Genomic DNA, 21,803 nt, shown 5'->3' with positions numbered 1-21,803 from the left:
CATTGAAACTGGGCAGCTTACTTTATAAATTTAACCTGGAAAACAAAAAATCCCCGTTTGGGCTGATTACTAACTACTTACTTGGGAAAAAAAAAAAAAAAAAAAAAAAAAAAAAAAAAAATTGCCCGATTGCAACGTTTAATACAGGAGTAACTGACTACGGGGTGTATAAAGCCTTCCCCAAGTTTGTGGAACATGCAAAGATTTTCAAGGATTGGGTTTTATTTTCCATTATGCGTTTACACTCCAACGATTAGGAAAAATTTGCTTTTTCAGTCCCTACTATAAGCAAACGTGTGCTCCCACAAGGCATAAAAAATTCACCAACTATGTGCCAGGCTTATGTAGCCTAGACACTTGCTCCAGTATGAAAAACACATCTTGATCTAATCTTTTATCATTATATGGATGAGAATTTGATTACAGAAAAAGCTTGGACATTGAAAGTTTGATTCATGAGTTACCGGTGCAAAGGATTAGAGATTACTGTGTTTTCTGGCAGTGTGAGCTACTACACAAACAGGGGAATCCAGTCAGTGTGCTCTGCTTTAGCAGCACTTGAATAGCCCGTGAAATCAAACTGGACAACAGCTCAGAATATATGGCACAAACATCGCCTATGTTACAGGGACACCACATTTGCCTTCAGGCAAAACCATGGTAAAATATATGAATGAAGCTCTCACAAAGCTCTTTATGTTTTGACCTAGTTATGTCTCTCACAGAACAGTTTGGTACCTCCAATAGTGAACCATGCAGTAGGTTTAAAAGAAGGTTTGGAAAAAAAAAAAAGGAAAAGAAAAAAAAAAGAGGGGGAAAAGGGGAGAGAAAAGTCAATGTCAAGTGTTATTAAGAATGAAGTTACAGGTACTAACTTGGGAAGGAGATCTGCCTGTGTCATTACAGATACGGGACCCAAGCGGATAAAGCCGTGGATCCAGAAGAACTCGAGCTTGCATGAACCAGGACAAGATCCTGATCCCAGTAACTGAAGTCAAGTGTTCCAACTGCAGCCACAGTGGACTATGAACTTTGCTGCGAGATATTTTGAATGATCTGACAGTCTTTGAAAAATGCATGTGTTTGTGCTAAATGAAAATTAGGGAAATTGTGATTTCAGCACAGCCTAAGGTCACAGATTGCGATCAGTACCTGCAGGAAAACATGAGGCTGATGTTATCACACTCCTGATTGGCAAAACAAACAAATGCAACAACAAAGGTATCAAGGCACTTACAATTGGTTTCATGACTGGGGAATTTCAGGATGGATATTGTCGATGGTCAAATTTGGATTATTTGATTTGATAATTATGGTACTTGTCTTGCATTTACTGCCATGTTCATTGAGCTTTCTGCAAAGGGCCCTTGCAGAGACCTCAAAAAGCAGTTTTTGTAACACAGATGCTAAAAAGGAAAAATTGGCAAGGAGGACAGTGGGCCTGCTAGCGGCCTGGCTCTCCTCACAGAAGACAATATCCTTGAATTCCCATAAGACAGGAAAATTACTCATGCTGAGAGGTATTTGGTAATTACATTCTCAAACATACTGACCTTGAAGACAGAGGTACACACTGCCTCAACCCAAGGAGGAGTTTGAAGGCACGTGTTGTATGAACCTCTCTGATCATTCGCGATCCATACATTCCCAAATTCATGAACTACAGAGGTTAACTAACAACTTACAAGTGGATTCTGGTTTAGGACTTGATGGATGGTTACGATCACTGGGACTGGAACCCTGGTTGCTATCCATAGTAAAAGCAGCTATTCTGATAGGAGTAATACTACTAACCTTTACCTTACTCTTACCATGTCTCTGTATGTGTCTGCAGAACATGATGCAAAAAATGGTATCGACAGCCTTCAATCAAAAGAAAACGGGGGAAATGTGGAGGATTCAGTGCAGACTTGGTTGTTGGAGAAGGGACACAGCTGCACAGACCTGCTCAAGATGGCATAAGTAGGGTAAAGGTTGGTTCAAAGTCAGTGTGCCCTTGGGACCAGCTGCAGGCAGTCCTGTTGTCTTAGAAAGAGGTCTTTCTCATAACAAAATGCAACAGAATGTAAGCAAATGTGTAATAGAATGTAAGCAAGGGCAGGACTGCAATTGATTAGCTGGACCAATGATGAGCTCGGCTTTGCAATATTCAATGAGCTAATTAACTACTATATTTAAGCTATGCTTGTGTGATTAAAGTTTGAGACAGCCTGACGAACCACTTGGTGTCCGCGTCTTCCTTCTCCGACACTGCACTAAGTCTACAAAGATTTCCCAGTTGGAGTAAGAACGTTAGTACTAAATGTGTTGGGTTTCTGAGGGGTGCCACACGGTGGTGCTCACATCCTCTCAAGTTCCCATTTCCCACTAAGCAGAATTCCACTAAGAATTCGGTTAGAGAAGTCATTCTGATCACTGATCCCTGCACTGACAAAACCAGCAGCAAGTTTCACAAACCACAACGACAACAGGATTCTTAAGCTGCAGGGGCATTACAGCTCCTGATAATACAACTTATTTCCAGAACAAGATTAACCCACTGCACAGCCGACAGGAGAACAGGACAATTCAGACTTCTGATCCTTTCCCATTGCTCAATACTCGCAAGAAGAAAGTCTGGGAAAATCATTTCAGTCCTCTGCAACACAAGCAGTGATCTCACACCTCAGCACTCTTTGTATAAGATGGAAAATACGGCTGTTGAGGTCAGCTGCATATTTATTGTGTGTACCATTAGGCCATTTTCTCTTTTCCTCCCACTTCCTCTATCCCAAGCCAGCAGAAAAAGGAACATCCTGAAACTGCATTGAAATCTAAATAGGAGAAAGAGGTGATGTTCAAACCTCACACTGCAGTAAAGCACAAACACTGCACACACTTCCATGAGAAGTGAGTTTAAGGAATTCTGCTCAAAGCCAATCTGGAGAGGGCTCACAGGCTTCTTTTGCACACAGCACATTCTGCTCTCACAGCACCCAACTCACCTTTTTATCAGAGCTGCTCAGTTTGTGTTTCACCTCCTTGGCTTTCTGAATGGCTTTCAGCACTTCCACTGTGTCTAGTTCCTTTTCTGTGGTGATAGTGTTATCCAGACAGACCTAAAAATGTTAAAAACATCCAGAAATACAGAAAACAAGGCAGCTCTGTAACTTATTGTTACTTATGTCATAAATAAATAGTTTGATGCAGATGCTGTGCATGTCTGTAACCCTGTAAACAAGGTAATGACCACGTCAGACCTCATGACTTGAATGCAAACTCAGAAGGGCTTGGGAAGCTCCACACCCCACTGGCACAGGCACCTTCCAACAGGAACACCCTGTTACCCAGTGAAAGCAGGGCAAGCTCTCCCTTAGATCTGAGGAGCACGCCCAGCAGCGTATACATGGTTCCATTCTCTAGAGACGTACTCCAACCCCCACTAAAAACTCCCCAGGCTTGTAGAGCATTCACACAACTTTCCTCACCAGGCTTTAGAAAGAAAAAGCTGTTCTAACGTACCTCTGAAGCCCTGTCCCCAAACTGAGCCAGTACTTTGGTCCCATAGTCAGGGAAGATGCTCAGTGGGTTGCTGGATAACACCACCTTTGCTAAGCACGGGAGGGTTCCTGTATTTTTTACTTCATCAATCTGAAAGTTTTTCAGTAAAAGGATGAATACACAGATTGGCTAAATGAGAACACCACCACAGTCTAAGCATTTCTTGACTAAATTACATACAAACAGTAAGCAGGAAAAAAAATTCTCTCCAGCCACTTTATTTGCACTTTCACCCTCTAACAGAAATCACTTGTGTTCTAAAGCAATCTGACACTAAAATCAGTAGTTACCTGTTCGATTTTGTTGTTGCTCAGATCCAAGTTGACTAAAGAGTACAGTTTGTTAAGACCACACAGCCTTTCCAGCTGATTTCCTGCTAGATTCAGAGTTTTGATGTTTCCCAGTCTTGTGTGAACACCTTCCAGCGATGTCAGCTTGTTGTAGGATAAGTCCAGGTGAACAAGGTTGTAAAGATGCTACGAGAGCACAGAAAATCCAGGTCACACACCAATTTGCTAAAATTGAACCATATCAAAGGCTTGTCCATTTGCTCATGCTGGATGCTGCCCAGCTGACAAACACAACACGAACTTGCTCATTACACAGGATTAAGCCTGCAGGAAAGGGAACTTCCTCCACTCTATTTTTCCCAAGCCATTGGCACAGCCAGCAACGACTGAATTTAGTGAAGAACTACGTGTTGCATGTCGGTGTTGGCAAGTAAGAAATGCACCCTTACGAGGGCTTGATGCTAGGAAGCTATTTGGGCTTAAACTCTTCTCTGCTAGATGAGTGGCAAAATCCTTTAGCAAAAGGATTCTGTGTTGGAAGGTCCTGAGCAGACTGGCAAACATCACCTTCAAAAGCATCCCTTACCTGTAAGTTTTCTACCAGAGACACCCCATTGTGACTCAGGGCCAGGAACTCGATCTTGGGAATTAATTTCTAGAAGGGAAAAGGTGCACATGTTAAATGCGTTTTAGCTTAGAAACCTGGCTGTACTTCCTTCACCAACCAACTAACAGGCAAAGGGCAGGAACTCTCCAAGGCACAGACCCTCTTCACAGCTTTCAGAAGTAAAAAGCACCCATTCTAGTGCAGCCAGAGTGCAGACTCCTGCTGGTGAGAGAACCAGATTACTCTGATGAGCACGGTCGCGTTTGCATTTGAAACCTGGGTTCTCACTGAAGACAAGCAAGTTGCCCCCAGTTTAGCCCCACTAACTACAGATCAAACTCATTAAGAGGCCTTTCCAGCTCATCAAACAGGCCTGTCTGTATTACACAGAACCCTGGATAAAGATTACAGAAGCAAAAACCAGAGTAAGTTGAGCAGTGCATTGATCTCCACAGCATTACCTTGTGGAGCTCAAGCACGGACAGTGCAAGGGGAAATCTTTCAGAAGAGAGATACATGAAGAAATTGCAAAATCCCTGCTGAGTCATGTGCCACAGAAGACCAGCCACCCTTTTTCCCCCCACAAATGAAGAAAGATTTCTTACCACTGAATCATCAATTTGAGAGATGCTGTTGTGACTCATATCCAAGGTTGTTAAAGTTCTCCAAGTTGGGATAACTGCTGTCACTGGACAGCTTGAAGTTGCATCCTCTGGCTCCCACTGATAAAACTCAGAGGCCTCTGGCACCAGGATTTCCTGTTAAAGACAAGCACCCTAAAATATGGTACCTGCATCTTCGGTGAAAGCCCATGGTTTCACAAGCAATCCAAATGACCTTATGGAAGAAAGATCCCTAAGCCTTATCATCACCCAGATTAAAGGTCTTAAAGCAGGAGCTGAGTGTGTCAGAATTATTTTAGATCCACAGGGAGGGAGTCCCAAACACTGGCAGCCAACCCAGGCTGGAGAATGGGAAGGAAGAGAGGGACTGTGAAAGGTACGCTCCTCACAGCCTTGCCAAATCACAGCCCAGAGAAGAAGCCACACGCATTCAGCTCTCGAGGAGTAACAGAAGCACATTCCAATCAAAGCATCAGAAACATCCCTGTGAAGGGACACATCTCATCACTTCAAGTCTGTTCTGAGAGGCCAGCAAACCCTTTCTGCTTCCCAGCTTTAAGAGCAGAACCTGCAACAGGCAGGACAGAAAAGTACCAGGGCTCCAAATGGGGATTCCCCCACCACAGGCGCGATTCTCGCACGCGCTTCGAACGCCCATCAGAAACTCCCTCTCACCTTCATCGATGTTGCCGAAAACCGAACACTCATTGTGGCCAGAGCATGTTTGGATGAGGTCAGCCCTTTGAGAAGCTTCCCCCCACAATGACTGAGCTATGGGAAAAACATGACAGTCAGAAATGGCAGAACAAACACGGGACACAGCAGAGGCAACTGAAAGCTTCAAGGACGGATTCCCTCCCGGTCCGGAAAGTAGTTACAGCACTGCCTTCAAATCTGGGACTATCAGGTCAGACAGCCCAACATTTGGTAAAGCTACAGCAAGAAATTAGGGGCACAACTACAGAAAAACTAATTCCCAAATATTTCTTTGCACAAAACATCTTCTCTAGGCACTTTCTACCCTCCCTGGGCATTCCCCCAGGTTCAACCGCCCAGGCAGTTGAACAGGGCGCAGTGTTTGACTGTCACCAACCGCAGAGGTGGGTACCTCAAGCTGTGCAGATCGACCTGCAAACACAGTTACTGCTGTATCCCACCTTCTTTACTGCAAAGAATAAACAACAACTGTCCGGGGGAGGGGAGATGCCCAGCTCAGCAGTTCATACACCAATGAGCTCATTACACAGACTAAGTTTGACATTATAAAAGTCTTTTCGGCAGTTTAATGTGACTCAACCTCTGTCTAGCAAATGGGTCCTTCTCTGGGCACATTCTGCAACAACAACCAGTTCCCAGAGAACTCCTGCTGCCCCTGGAAGCACCTCTCCAGATCACCACTGTTTGGTTTTGGGCAGCAGTTACGATGAGATGAAAATGCAGGTCTGCTGCCAGCCCATCCAGAAGTTTTCAGGAACCCACAGGCACAAAAGTCTTCAAAACAAAACCCTTTTTTATTCTCCCCACACTAAGCAAAGCTACTCCTGAAATTATCCATGCTAGACACACTCCCAACACCAGCCCACTGAAGTTTCCTTCCCACGCTAAGATGTCAGGAAGCCCCTGACATGGGGACTGCACTGCAGCTCTGAACCAGCACAGCCTCTCCTATCAGTGAGACAGCAGGCATGTCCAACAAAAGGTCCTGAACCCAACAGAAGGGAACACAGGGTAAGGGCTGTGTGACACAACCAGGCATTCCCACTCTGGAAAGATCTGAAAGGGATGAAAGAGGTTTTGAACACTCCCAGTGGAAGCCCTGTGATCCACACTGAGAGCAGAGCAACGAAAAAATGCCGCAAATTCTCAAGCCAGAAGCGCTGCACTCAAGTGAACCTTCTCAAGCAAATTCACATCACTTCAGAAATCCCTGCTGCTTCCCAAACAAGAAGTACTTTGTAATAAGAGCTCCCATTAGAACCCATCTGTTGGAGCTTCACAGGGACAGAAAGCCACCCTGGGGTAGCTTCTGCATACACTGGAAATGACACACATCCTTTGGGAAGACATGCACAAGCTCTTCTGAATATTTACATCTGGCATCCGTATTGCCAAGTCTTGAGAAAAACCCCACACTGTTTCCCAAATAAAACACTCCTCCTGAACACTGCATGCCCCAACCCCAGCACCAAAGCAAAGCAATTACCAAGCCTGAGAGCCATGCACCAGACCTGGCATTTACAGAGCCCCTCAAATTACAGGCAGTAGCTTAGTTGTACCTCTGTTTGATGAAGAGATTTGAAAATTGACAGGTCAAACGGCAACAGATGCTCCTGAATGATACTGGTTCCAAAAGGTCCCCCTGTTTCAGTGACCTGGTCATCAACAAGGAAGAACAGTCAGTGTACACAACCCAACCTGTGCTCACTTCAGACAGCTGTGCACGGGCAAGAGCACAAGTACAGCAGCTGGGACAGCCACAGCTCCAACCCCTTTGTCAAACACGGGATGATACAGGAAACTTGCAGATTAACTCTTCAGCAGAGAAAACCCAAACCATCAGTTACACTCCAGCTAAGTGCTCTGAACTTGAGGCACTGAACTTAAGCTGCCACCTGGTGCTTGTATTTTGTAGCACATGGGGCACTCAAATCCCACAGACAAGACTGAGCAAGGCTTCATCCACAGCTGATCAAGCCAGAGTGGCACTCACTAAAACCAGCTTCCCTGAAACACCTGGATCCTCCAGGACAGAACTGTCTTCAATTCCAGCCCAGGGGATGAAGTCCAAGGCACTGACAAGATGGGCTTGAAGAAAGCATTAGACCATCTCATAAAAAGGCATCTAGTTTTCCAACGTGCCCATAGCATTCTGGCCAGAGCACATGGCACCAGTGCAAAAGGCAGGCGGTTGCAGTTCTGGTTGCTGTGAATAAAATTTTGGGAGAAATCTCTTAAGGTTTGGGGTTTTTTTTTTGGTCTTACATATATCTTATAAACTCTGAAGGCTCCCACACACAAGCTTTCAGAAGGGCCAGAAACTCTCAAGTATTTTTCTAAATAATATGCTGTATATAATATTTTTCTAAATCATATGTTCTTCTCCAGCCAGAGAATCCTCTGAACAACAGGTTCTACACACAGAGGATGGCAAAGGCAACTGAAGATCCACAGGAATAACAGTAGAGCTGTGGTTTTGCTTTCTAAACTTTCCAAGCCCTCCAGTGCACCTTCCCCAAACCACTACTTCGTTTCATCTTTGAACATATCACACAGTTACAAGGAAATTCTTCATGTAATAAAAGGGCTGAAAAGACACTGACCTGTAGCAAGCAGTGTTAAAAAAGCTACTCAGCAAGAGTCTTTGTAATTCACTGATTTGGTAGAAGAACAAAATATCAAACTGGTTCAGACAAAAATTATCTGAGGCCATTTTACATTTGTTCTGCAATGGCATTTTTCCTGGAAATTCTGGGCCACTCATCTCTAAAACTGATGGTTTTGTTAGTTTGGTTTGGGGGTTTTTAAACTTTCCAATACAGTTAAAGGTGAGAAAGGGGACAGGACTTACACACACATGCATGTATGCATCTGTATGCACTGGCCTAGCCATAGTGTTGTCAAAGAATGCAAGGCTGAAATGAATATTTCCTGCCTCCTTCCTGCCTATCAGCACCCAGTAAGGCTCTGTCACAGAAACCCTAGAGGGCACCGCTGAAGAGATGACATCACATGGCAGAATCAACGTCTTTCTTAGAGAACTATGTTGAAGGTTGGTAGAATAAGCACCTGTTTAACACCCAGCTCTAAATGCTTACAGGTGTTTACTGCCAGTAAAGATCTTGTGCATTCAAACCTGGCTCCAGAAGCATGCCAAGAATCCCATCACTCTGGCAGAAACACCGCCAGTACTTGTGCAAACATGGCTCACCTTGAAATACTGGAGTCGACAGGTAAAATCTAGAATATGACCTAGATCAGTTTTGGCATCTCCATTAGCACACGTAGGCTCCCCCTGCAGCAACTGTAGAGTGACAGCATATAGCTGCAAGGGTCTGATGTTGAAGACTTCTCCAGCCATTCAGAGCTGCTCTCCTGAAAAACACAGGATGATGGTATCGAACACAACGCTGCCCCAGTTACCAAAGAGTAAATGGTACCTGCAAAACCTAATGTCAGCGATTTCATCTCTGTCATTTATATTCTAAGCTCATGATTAAGGCACCAAAACAATGTCCTTTTTGCTTCTAAACTAGAAGCACTGAATTCAGATAAATTTTCTTTAACACCAGAATAATCCAAGTGTTCAAACAGGCACTCTCTGCATTCAAGCCTTAAGCTCCCAACGCAACTAATGGCAAATTTCCCTCTTAACAGGGCTGGAACCAAAGTTAATTTATACAACATAGAAATTGCTAAACTTTGAGATATCCCTAAGTTCAATAGCAGCTCAGACTTATTCTAACCAGAAAAAGCAGCACCTACCATCTAACAGACAAACCTGACATCCTTTGCTAAGCTGCTGATGTGCAAAGCTGCAGCATCTTCTTGGACAGTCTGAGGACTTTCACCACACTACCACCAGAGCAAGCTCCCAGGGCAGGAAATGCATTATCTGGCAACATTTTTACAATCCCATTTCTTTCCAGGAACACTAGGAAACAGCATCCAAAAGCCTCCTCTGACAGCATCCCAAGAGCAAATGTGGATTACAGCAGTCAGAATACATGCACACGTGGAATTAACATCTTCCTCCTCTTCCTTTTAAGGACACCAGTTTGACCTGACAGACAGGAGAGCATCGGCTTTCCTGATAAGCAGAGTTCTCCAAAGACTAAAACTCCCTTTGGCTTCAGTGGGAGCAAGTCCCAGAGTCCAGCTGCACATCACCACAAGGTTCCACTCACATACAGCGGTCAGACATCAATGATTTTGGCACTAGTGAGGCTACAGGCACTACAGAGTCAGGGAACAGTTCTTCAGGACCTTCCTTAAAGTGTTTGCTGAGTGCCCCCTCTGAAGTGGCTTCACCTAAAGTTAATTTTGTGCCAGAACAATCTGAACCACGCTTCACCTATCACCTCAGCCAGCCAGAATCACAGCACAGCATTCAGCCTGTCCCTCAACATGGGTTAATCATTTCACACGCCTCCTGCTCCTGGTGAGCCACTTAGAGATGTTGCAGTAGTGCATTTCATTTTCAGCTCTCAGCCTCAGAAAAGCACATCCTTTCATTAACTGACCAGAAGGTCTCATGTTTCCTGAATTCTGGAAGAACAACATTAAGATAGGTGAAGTGATGCATTCAACACACTCTATCAAGGCTCACTGAAATGACACAAACTTCCTGACTGGTTGCACTAAAACATACCAAGGAATTCATCAATTTCTGATTTATTTCCAAAAGCAGCTGTGCTTCTGTGACAGTTCCTCCTCAAATACAGCTTGGATCAAAGCACAAATAGCAAGAAAAAGGTGAAGAGGAAGAACAAGTCTCGGTCTGATGTGAAAGGCTCAGATCTCATGGTCTGGAGATTAAATCTCACAGGTATACACACGCATGCACATGGAGGAAACCATCCCCAGTTAAATTCTTGCAGGTTCTTTACCTTTGTGGAAGAGCTCTTCAGCCAGTGCAGCAGTGATCCCATTGATCTCCTGCAAAGATTAAACCATTGCAATGAAGTGTTACACACTTACAGTTCAAAGTGTATCCTTGGACAAAATAAGTCTCCCTTTCTTGCTGTGGTACAGGACTTTTAAAAATAGAAAACAACTGTCATTACATCTTATAGATTCTCTTTGTAACTTGAAAATACTTCATCAAATTATTTAATTTCATAGGTTTTTAGTTTCCAAGATGGAAAATACTGAACTACATTTAAATAATCACATGCTGCATGTTTTCAAAAAGGGCAACAGCAACTAGAGCAATTCTTACTGACCATCATCAGCCCAATGCCAAACAAAGCCTGGTTTTAAAGAAACTATTACCAGTACAGTTTTCTTCAAATTTGAACATTAGACTAACCTAATGCATTAATGTCCTGGCCAAAACCAGGACAATTAAGCACTCAACATTTCCTTAGAGCATCACTAATACACTGATAACTTTAGATTAACAAGTCTACAGGGAAGAAGAGATCTGTAAAAATTAGTCTTCTGGACTTAACCTCCTTGCTGAAGAAGAATTCAAAGTCCCTGTTCACCATCCTCTATCTTCTCTGCCCTTCTGGACCTACACAGTGCTCAACCCTCTTTCTACACACTGACAGCTCCAGGAGGAAAAGAAATAGTCTGGAAAATTCTCCCTGTGGGAATTTGTTCTTTTTCAATCTAAAGGAGCACAAAGGTCAGTTCAGGTATTTCCCATACTTCACAAAACGCAAATGCTCTGTAGAAGTCCAGAAATAGTTCTGAGCTCTTCCAAGAGCTCTCTCTAAGGCTCACGAGAAGAACAAAAAACTATCTGTGATAGTTTAGGCACACACATCTCATTTTAAGGTAGCTGCAAAGGACAAACAGGCATTACTGATCATCATGAAATGAGTATTTGAGGAGTTTACTTCACTGACAAACCCCTCATGATTCATGACAAGGAAATAAATCCATGGGCCATCTGCAGCACAGTTCAGCTCATCTGATGAGGTGAACATTTCAGACAAGCACATTCTTAGTATAACTGAAACCCCACTCACTGAGGATGAACAGTTTGGAGAAGCAGCTCGAAGCTGCATTCCGAACAAAATTCAACAGTTCTGTTATTGGATAAAGCCAGTTACACTCACCTGGCATGCAGAGATCTGACTGAAACCCAGGCTCTGTGTTCCCTTCATCATCTGGGGGACACAGCAGAATTTTCCTACCTTTATAATCGAAACAAGGTCATGACGTGGAGTATTGTAGCCCACAGAAAAGGAGCTCTAGTCCTCTGTCAGACCTACAAGAGGCCTCTGTCTTCGCTCTCTTATATGCACCAATCCCACAGAAATCCATTGTTTGCAGGTGTCTCTGAACAGCAGCTTCTGGGTACTCAATTATTTTCTTTTAAAAGCTTCTATCTGGAAGTTAAGAAACCAAATCTAAGATGACAAAGTATAAGACACTGCAAGGAAGTAAGCACCCCCATATCACTGCATACCCCTGTTCAACACCAAAGCAACAACAAGGTTGTACACTGCTGTCACATCCAACTGCTGCTCTTTGCCAAGCCAGACACAGCTTTCCCCTGGAACACAAAGGCTGCAAAGCACTTGTAGTGTATTTACTGTGGTTATTTCTACACCAGTTTAGTTCCATTAACCTAGGGAATAAGATTAAATAATCCCTACTGGAAACGCTACAAATAAGAATAGACAAGAAAAAAAATAATCACAGAATCCCAGGCAGCTTTGGGCTGGAAAGGACCTTAAAGCCCATCTGGTTCTAACCCCTTGCTGTGGGCAGGGACACCCCCCACCAGCCCAGGGTGCCCAAAGCCCCATCCAACCCGGCCTTGAACCCTGCCAGGGATCCAGGGGAGCCCCAGCTTCTCTGGGCACCCTGTGCCAGGGCCTCATCACTGTCCCTGGGAAGATGATTTTTTTTCCCTAATACCCAATTTAACTCCCCCCTCCTCCAGCTTAAGAACATTCTCCCTTGTCCTGTCCCTCCCTGCCCTTGTCACCAATCCCTCTCCAGCTTCCCTGTAGCCCCTTCAGGGACTGGAAGGCCGCTATAAGGTCTCCCCAGAGCCTTCTCTTCTGCAGGCTGAACCAGCCCAACTCTCTCAGCCTGCCTCCATAGCAGAGGTGCTCCAGCCTTCTCTGGCCTTGCTCCAATGGCTCCACGCCTGTCTTGTGCTGGGGACCACTGAGCTGGATGCAGCATTGCAGGGGGCGTCACTCCAGATCAGAGGGGCAGAATCCCCTCCCTTGACCTGCTGGTCACACTTCTTGTGAAGCAGCCCAGGGGACAGTTGACTTTCTGGGCTCTAAGTGCACACTGCCAGCTCACTATGAGCTCCTCATCCCCCAACATCCCCAAGTCCTCCTCCTCAGGATTGCTCTCCATCTGTTCTCCACCCAGCCTGGAGCTGTGCTCGGCATTGCCATGACCCACGGGTAGGACCTTGCACTTGGCCTTGTTGACCTTCAGGACAGGCCCAACTCTCAAGCCTGTCAAGGTCCCTCTGGACAGCATCCCTTCCCTCCAGCGTGTCACACAGCTTGGTGCCATCACCAGCCTTCCTATATAAACTAATGAGGCAGTATCAGGCATTATGAAGCCTCAAGCATGCACATGGGCTAATATTGTAAAGATATTTTAGAAGACCAAAGTTCTGCAGGAAGATTATTCCCCAGTTGAATTCCTGTGGCAAATATTTAGCTTTTCTGCTGAATAGCTAACTACTTTTGGTAAATATTTAAAAAGTACTCTCAAGTCCCAAACAATTGCATTTCTACCTCAAGCCAGACTCCCCTAAACAAAGAAATGCAGATTAAACAACAGCTTCACTCATTTATGGATTAAAACTAAAGGAAGGAAGGTTTAGATGAGATATTAGAGGGAAGCTTTTTCCAGAGAGAGTGGTGAGGGGCTGGAACAGGCTGCCCAGAGAGGGGGTGGGTGCCCCATCCCTGGGGGTGTTCAAGGCCAGGTTGAATGGGGCTCTGGGCAACCTTGTGTAGCTCCAGGCCTGGAGGTTGGTGTCCCTGCCTGTGGCAGGGGGTTGGAGCTCTGTGATCCTTGGGGTCCCTCCCAACCCAGACCAGTCTTGGATTCTATCATTCTATTGTAATACACAAACACAATACACAAGCATGGAAGCATTCATATGCAAGTAACAGCAGTTCTTTGAAAAAGTGAAAAGGGATGAACATTACAGCAAGAAAGAAATCATCTAACTGAAAAGTGAGAATGACTGGAAGAATTTCTGCCTGCATAAAAATCTTTGTTGAAGTTACTGGACCAAAACATTAATGAAACAGACACCATTTAAGAGAGAAACTTCCTGGTGATCCGGAAGTTTGCTCCATCTTAACAGAATTCTCCCTATGTTATCACACACATTTAATAGATTTAAAACCACCAATCAACTTACAAAAGCTCCCTCATGACAAACTAGTCCTCCTTGCTCACATCTGCAGGGCAATAGCAGCACCATGAACAGTTTATCCAAGTCAAACTCAGGCCTCAGCAGGGGAATTACATTCATGGAATACAACAAAAGCAGGTTCTTCTTTGTTGCTAAAGCTGTATCAACGCATCTAATGACCCACTACTTCTGAAGCCTTTATATGAAACCATGAAGAGCCATCTCAGCACATCCCACCCTGAAGCAATTACTGGTCCTCCTTTCCACAGAGTTCTCCAGTGCATTTTCCTCTTCATGAAGTTCAATCTCCCCCTTACAACACGATGCCATACTGTAAAAAAGCCCAATTATCCACAAGAGATGAATGAACAAATCACAATCTGAACACAAAAGCAAGCCACTGCTTATTTTCCTTTACCCTAACATTCTGTCTGCTGGCTGGAGCTGTTTCTCTAGAGGCCACTCCATCAGTGAGCTTCTCATGGAGAAGCACCGTTTTTCTTCATTCAGGCTACTGGAAACTGTTCCAAGAATGAACCACAGATCTAAGCAGTAACCACTAAGTAGGGGTGCATGTGGATCGCTTCTGCAATGCTCCTTCAGAGAGCCAGCACTACTGACTTCAGCCTAACAACCAATTCAGCTGCAGATTTATTCACAGCTTCCAGCTACCCTGCCAGCATTTATTTCCTCCTCTTTGAGTCCCTACCCACACTACTTGTCAGCACAGCACCTACTGCAACAAAAAGTGCTGTCAAAAATCTGAAAAATATGCTTTGTTGCATCGTGCAAAAGGCAGAAAAAGAGCAGCTCCAGCTACTTTGTGAAGATTCCACACAGGTCTCTCCAAGCAAGACCCTCAGGCCTCCGTTTTTATATGCTAAAAACATAACTTACATATCAATGAAAGTGTAGGAAGTGTGACAAAACTTTCGGAGCAGTGACAGGGAACTTGACTAGCAGAGTTTGCAGGTAGACCTCCAACTCCTTTTGCCTTTTCTCCACCAGGCTTTTGGAATTTTTCCCAATAATCTTCTTGGGAGGTAGGAGATTTTTATCTATTTTCTTTTCTGAAACAAGCTGAAAGACAAAGACCAGAGTTACGACCCAACTCACAACCTGAACTCACACATAAGATGTGACAGAACACATTAAGAGCATGTTGCTCAATCCTGGTAGAACAAAACCAATACAGTTACTTTGGTAACTTTACCTACTGACTTAGGTATTTTTCAGAAAGACCGTTTTATAAAATTGTGAGAAGCTGAATAATAGTGTTTTCTGAGATAATTGCTCACAGTTACCACAGGGCAGAATGTAATGAAGTTGATAAAGCAACAGAATTACTAGTGCATAGCTGAAAAAGCTGCCCAGTTTTGAATATGATAGATTTGCCCTCATTTTCACTACCTGTTTATTCAGCACTGGTTGGTAACTAACCCATGCTACTGCCTAAGGTCAGTTTTATCAGCCACCCTTCCTAAGAGAGAGTCTTTGCGTGAATCCAGCTTCAGATTACCAGATCAGCTCATCATAAACACCTAAACATCTCTTGGCAAAAAGTTTAATAACTCTAGGTAAAACTCCACTCTCCCTGATGGAAGCTTCTGCCCAAGGCTAAAGTTGTTCAGGCCAACTTCCCCTAGTTCAAGAGGGGAGTGTAAGAGGGGCAAGTAACACTGCTCATACAAAGGATTCAGTCTGCACTTCAGATGGCATCTGGCAGATATTCTTGCTCTTTGAGGAAAATATTTTTGTCCCATATAACCACTACAAAAACTGTACAATATTTTGTAAGAGACTGAGGCCAGAGCTTTAACCACCTTACCTTCTCATGCAGGTCATGGAAATCACTGTAACGATGCTTGACTGTCCACTGATGATTGCCAACACTGACCTGAATAATGTACACCTGAAAGGAAGAAATTAAAGTAAGGGACAATGCAACCAAAGCATGTCTTAAAGAGAAGCTGAGAAATTCTGTGGTTCTACCTTCTGGAAGTATTGTAGTTACCCGAAAGCTAATCTGAACTCTAAGGTGACTCTGCTGATGTAGGATCCCTAATCTCATTCACAAAGCACATAAAGCAATTGCTTTTATTTTTGATACCCAAAGGTTAGCATCTAAGCCACAACGTTTTCTAAAGATCTCTGCTACGTTCAGCTGGTATGCATAGCTACTCACAACAAGCCTGGAACAGCAGCATCCTTTCTTCAGCCTCCCAATTTCCACAAGAGGTGGAGGAACTTGGCGAGCATCCTGCTGTCATGTCACAGCTACGCAGAAATGGAACCTTTCAGAAATCTGGACAAGCCCTTTGGCTGCTTGGATGTTAAGTTTTTATTCCTCAGCTTCCTGAGGGTTACAATCATGCCCAAGGAATCACTGCAGTTATCTAAAGCAATGCTGCGACGGAGAGAGACGGCACACAGCTTGATGCAGCAAGAGTCGATTTATTGCAAAGAACCATTCCTGTTTATATGCTCTGCAGACGGCTGCTTTCTGTCAAACATACCCTGTTCCTGGGCTACATCTGATTGGTCAACGTTTTGCTGTCACAGCAGCATCTCTATCTTATCATGCCAATAGAACTTCTAAACCCTCCTCAGACAGCAGCTACACCTTAACAATAGAGGACACTTTTTCCTGGAGCCTGTCCCAGCAGGGGGCCGGCAAGGATGCTGCCACCTTGTTTAGTTTCCCCGAGGTTCATGGCCTGAAGGCTCCATCCCGTTATCTCTTCACCTGGCAGTGCTTGAGCCTTTGTTTCTCAAGCTGCAGGACACATCTCCCCCTTCCTGTTAAGCAAAAAGAACCTCCTTCACTGAGAGTGATATTTTCTTTTGCAAGACTTGTCAAAAATAACACTAAGGCGAAAATATCTACAAAAAAACCCTATGTCCTTATATAACTAAATCTAAAAAACATCCCATAAATGAAAAACCACACTGTAAAATGGAGCAAGCTAAAAACTACTAATTGGCTACACACACTGTTTGCATTGTTAATTTATCTGTTATGTCTAAAAGTTATCTGCACACCTTCTGTGTTGACCATTTATTATGGATAATAACGACATGTTCAGTTACTTCCAAATACCTTCCTACAACTCCTCCTTGGTGTAAGGCAGTCCCTACCTCTCAAGGCCTCAAGGCCGTAGTGTTTTGAAGATGTGATCACCAAATACTTCTCAGTGTGAATAACTTTGCTGTTTCATAGGAAATTCAAGGATATTGTCAGGGACTATGTAATCCAGATTTGACCATTGACAATATCCATCCTGAAATTCCCCACTCCTGAAACCAATTGTCCAATCCAAAGAATCCATTTTCCTGTATCTTTTGTGTTTGATCTATTAATTTCTGAATGCTGGCATGGATTGACTGAGAGTGGACACATTCATGCAGCACATGCCTTTCAAAATTTTCACAACCATGTCTGTGAGCCAGCAACAAAACTCAGTTGCTGCCTGATTCTGTAAAGTCTTACAGAATCCACACCTGCAGCTGAGTGTCTTGACAGTTTCAGGAGTCAGATAACACCAGCCTCACCTTTTCGTGCAGGCACCACCCATTGCAGTCTGTGTTCTTAGGCTGTGCAGAAATCACCATTTCCCTAATTTTCATTTACCATAAATACATACATATTTCAAAGACTGTTAGTTAGTTCCATATGTCCCACAGCAAAACTCATAGTCCATTGTGGCTGCAGTTGGAACACTTGACATAAGTTACTGGGATCAGGATCTCCGCCTGGTTCACACAGGCTTGCTTTTTTCTGGATCCATGGCATCTGTAATGACACAGCCAGATCTCCTTTCCCCAAATTACTACCTGTAATTTAATTTTTTACTAACACTTGACATTGACTTTTTTTCTTTTCATCTTTTCATCTTTTCTTTTTTTTTTTTTAAACCTCCTTTTAAACCTCCTGCATATTTCACATTGGAGGTACCAAGCTGTTCTGTGGCAGACATAAACAACTCAAAACATACAGAGCTTTGTTTAATTGATCAGCTGGAGAGATGTCCTTCTCTCCCCCTTTTTGTTTGTGAACCAAAAACACTTGAGAGTTTGATTCATACGTTCCACCATGGCCTGACCTGCAGGCCAATGTGGTGTCCCTGTAACATAGGTAATGTCCCACAATTGGAAAGAGGTTTGTATTGTTTGTGCTGTATATCCTGGGCTATTGTCCATTTTGATTTCACGGGGTACATGGCATTGGACACGGTTACCAGATTCCCGCGTTTGTGCCGTCCAAAACCTCCCGTGTGCCTGTGCCACAGGGTTTCACGCCAGGGGCAAGGCCGCTGGGGAATTGCTGACAGTCCAGGTGACTGTGCAATCCCTTTAGCCTCAGTAAACAAAGAAGTGGTATTGTAGCTAAAGCACCTTAGCAGACTGATGAAACAATTCATGCAACTTTTGAACATCCAAATATTTTCACACTGGCTTCCTTGGAATTTTCCCTGGAACCCCTTGCTTCTCAAATGCAGTTCACTCATCAATCAAACTTCCAACGTCTGTCTTTTCCCGCAATCAGTATTTCAACCAAGTAATGATACTGTGGTGAATGGGTTAATATTTTGTTCATTGAAACAAGGTATGAATGACAGGAAACCACTTAGCTTCTAATATTAGTTCTAATATCAGGGAGGTTGCTGACTTATATCTCGAAACCCGTCACAACATCTGCTGACACATTTCGAAATCGGTCACCACATCTTATTTTGTAAAAATAACTGTGAGGAACTATGGACCAGAGTATTTTTTATTAAGGCTTATGCTAAGCTTAATATGAAATCACTTATGCCAGCAGCTACCAAAAATGTGCAATTGCTTATGCAAGCTACCAGACACCGCTTGTCCAGGATAAGATAACCACAATTGCTTACACAAACTAAACCAGATACCGCTTGTGCAAGATAACCGCCAGATGTCCAGGAACCACAGATAGGACAAAGGAGGAAGACTTCTTACTCCGGCCTCAAAGACCACCAAGAGGCAGAAAACGACCCCCTAACAACAACTGAAGCATGCGCAGAGTACCTCCACTACTTCATGAACACGGAAGTAAAAAATATATAAAAAGGGACTGTTTGAACTGATCAGCACGGCAGTTGGCGGAGCGCAGACTCTCCTGCCGTCCAGCGCTGTCTTTGCTCATATTCTACTTGCTATAATTAATAAAATTCTAATTGGATTATGATCCATTGTAGTCTCAATTTATAACACTTTCCTTCTAGGCAGAGGCCCCATGCTTCTCCTCGCAGGGTTGCAGATGCCGTCTGATAGAATTCTATGCACTGTTAGGAGCTGTTGCTATTTTGGTTTTGGTTTTGGTTTTGGTGGTGGCTGGTTTCTATTGTTGTTACAGCTCTGTACACCAATAAAGTTTAGTTTGGTTCAGTTAATCAAGAGTTTCTATATATAAATTCTTCTACAGAAAATACAATAACCCTTTTCAATTTGCAAAAGCAACATTTCCCAGCATTTTCCACAGTGCTACAAACTCTGACCAAAGCTGTGCCTACTTAGTTAGGTCACACGCTCTTGCAGGAATGTATAATATCATAATCAAAGTATGTGAGTCCTATAATGTTAAATATTTTCTTTTTATTGAAGTATTATGGCATACTGCAAAGGACCAGTAAGTTAAGCAAATAATATATAAATAAAGATAATTTAAACAATATTTGGATGAAATATTTATGAAATGCATTACTGTGGAACTCTTTAAAAAGTCATGTTGGCTGTGTTTGGAACAAACACATATTGTCTGACAATCTACAGAAATAAAATTAATTAATTTTCTTGAATGAACAGAAAAATTACTTTTCTACTGGAACTGAAGAAGAATTTGTTTCCCTGATACACAGAATAATATACAGTTTGGTAGATTTGGGTTAACTATTCCTTTTCCTGAATACACTAATTTGTCATGGTTGTAAATAGCACACTGGACTAGCTGGAAAAACGACTTTATATAGAATCTTAGAATGAAAAGCCAGAGGGACTGTTAAATTATTTACTCTGATCATCAGACAATGCATTTCAAACAGTTTCACATATTAACAACAATATTTGTTTAGATTCTAAATTCCTGACAATGAACCACAGGAAGCCCACAGTTCTATTTACTTCTAAGGGGTAAACACTTTTCCTCTTTGAACTGCTGTGATAACCTGTTGCATTTCCATTTAGAATGTTAACATGAGAGCACCAGTAAATATTGTCTTCACAAACAAATACACTGGGGCACCTTCCCCTTCTACTCAGATACTAAGCATCACCTAAACTTAAGAAAATATTATGAAGTATCTTGCAATCTTTTATATACCTCCATAAATCTTAACATCATTCCTGGTCCACTAATTAAAGAGTCAAGATGTCTGTGGCCAGAATCTTGTATGCCATATTCAAACTGTCAGATATGGAAAAAGTTTTGATCTCATACAATCCTTCCTGGACAGATCCTGACCTGACATTCTCCAGCAGATGCACATTAGTGCTTTCTTCATCAGTTTTATCTCTTTCCCTCCTATATCCCACAGCTACACCTCTTTCTGTTTCCTCACATAAGTGTATGGCAAAGAACTACGACACATCCCTTCCTACCCTGAACAATCAGGGGATGGGAATCTAGAAGTTCATATCAGGAACTTAAGAATACAAGTACAGCCTGAAGTGATTCTACTTTGTCTCTGACAGAAAAATAGTGCTGTAAACAGATATAATCCCTTCTAGGGGAAATGGAAAGCATTGTCCCAAATTTCTATTTTATTATAAGACAAAGAAATAATGAAGAAGAGTGAAAGAACAGAGGAATCACCAGATAGGAAATTGGAGGAATAGTCACTCTCTCATTACAAAAATTAAGAGGGGAAAAAAAAAAGTTTCTTTTTGTGTCTGCATATGACATTTCTAGTGCCATAGGGAGTTACATTATCTTAAAAGATAATGAATCCTCTGAAACTGTTCTGAAAATTAGAACAATGACATTGGCTACAAAGACTTAGTAAAAAAAAATCCCAGCAGTACAAGAAAGACATTTAGCTTAATTTACTTTAATCTCATCATTCAATATTCAAGGAAAGATCATGAGAAGTATAAAATTGAATAATCTTATAAATGCTCTGAGTGCAGTATTTTGTCTACACAAAATATTTTTTAAATCTGATTTTGAAGCAAGATGCCAACCACATAATTTCTATGACTGTTCCTGAGCCATTGTATCAGAGCAGCTTATTTCATATAGAGGTGATGTTACAGGGTTTACAGCACAAGACAGTGATTTTCTTAAGAGTCTCTCATTCTTCTTTCTACTAAATGCACTACAGGCAATGGTGACCTCTTTAATCTTTCAGAGTAAATCTTACAGTCAGCCACACTTAGAAAAGTTCTTTATGTGAGTCCTATCCTCTGGGCCCAAACTCTGCAAGCTAGAGCATGACCTACAGTAGAGTGTTGCCTGCTTTAGTTTTGTCCCTTCCTCCAGGCACAGGTGAATGAGAGATTATTAAAATAGGTCACGTTAAACTGGAAATACTTCTTTATTGAATAAGCTGTGAGGGAACACGGGTGACTGTTGCAGACCTGTAAAGTTATATGAAATAAATCTCACGCAGCCTATCCATAAAGTGAAGTCAGCTGGTTTAGATCTTTTC

General features: G+C 42.9%; 1 pseudogene across 1 annotated transcript in view; it reads right to left on the bottom strand.

Moving 5' to 3' along the window:
- Positions 1-1,132: 1,132 nt before the first annotated feature.
- Positions 1,133-21,803, bottom strand: part of LOC311195302 (nischarin-like) — a 35,075-nt pseudogene continuing 14,404 nt past the window's right edge. The window contains exons 2-14 of the transcript in view: positions 15,962-16,045; positions 15,031-15,213; positions 10,667-10,715; positions 8,989-9,152; positions 7,337-7,432; positions 5,736-5,831; positions 5,043-5,195; positions 4,417-4,485; positions 3,831-4,016; positions 3,502-3,630; positions 2,985-3,098; positions 1,686-1,863; positions 1,133-1,152 (exon numbers count right to left, since the gene is read on the bottom strand). The product of the transcript in view is annotated as a nischarin-like (transcript). The remainder of the gene's footprint in view (positions 1,153-1,685; positions 1,864-2,984; positions 3,099-3,501; positions 3,631-3,830; positions 4,017-4,416; positions 4,486-5,042; positions 5,196-5,735; positions 5,832-7,336; positions 7,433-8,988; positions 9,153-10,666; positions 10,716-15,030; positions 15,214-15,961; positions 16,046-21,803) is intronic.

Source organism: Gallinula chloropus (genome assembly GCF_964237585.1).
Source record: "Gallinula chloropus genome assembly, chromosome: 10".
Taxonomy (NCBI): Eukaryota; Metazoa; Chordata; class Aves; order Gruiformes; family Rallidae; genus Gallinula; species Gallinula chloropus.
This window is presented reverse-complemented; position numbering and strand designations above follow the sequence as displayed.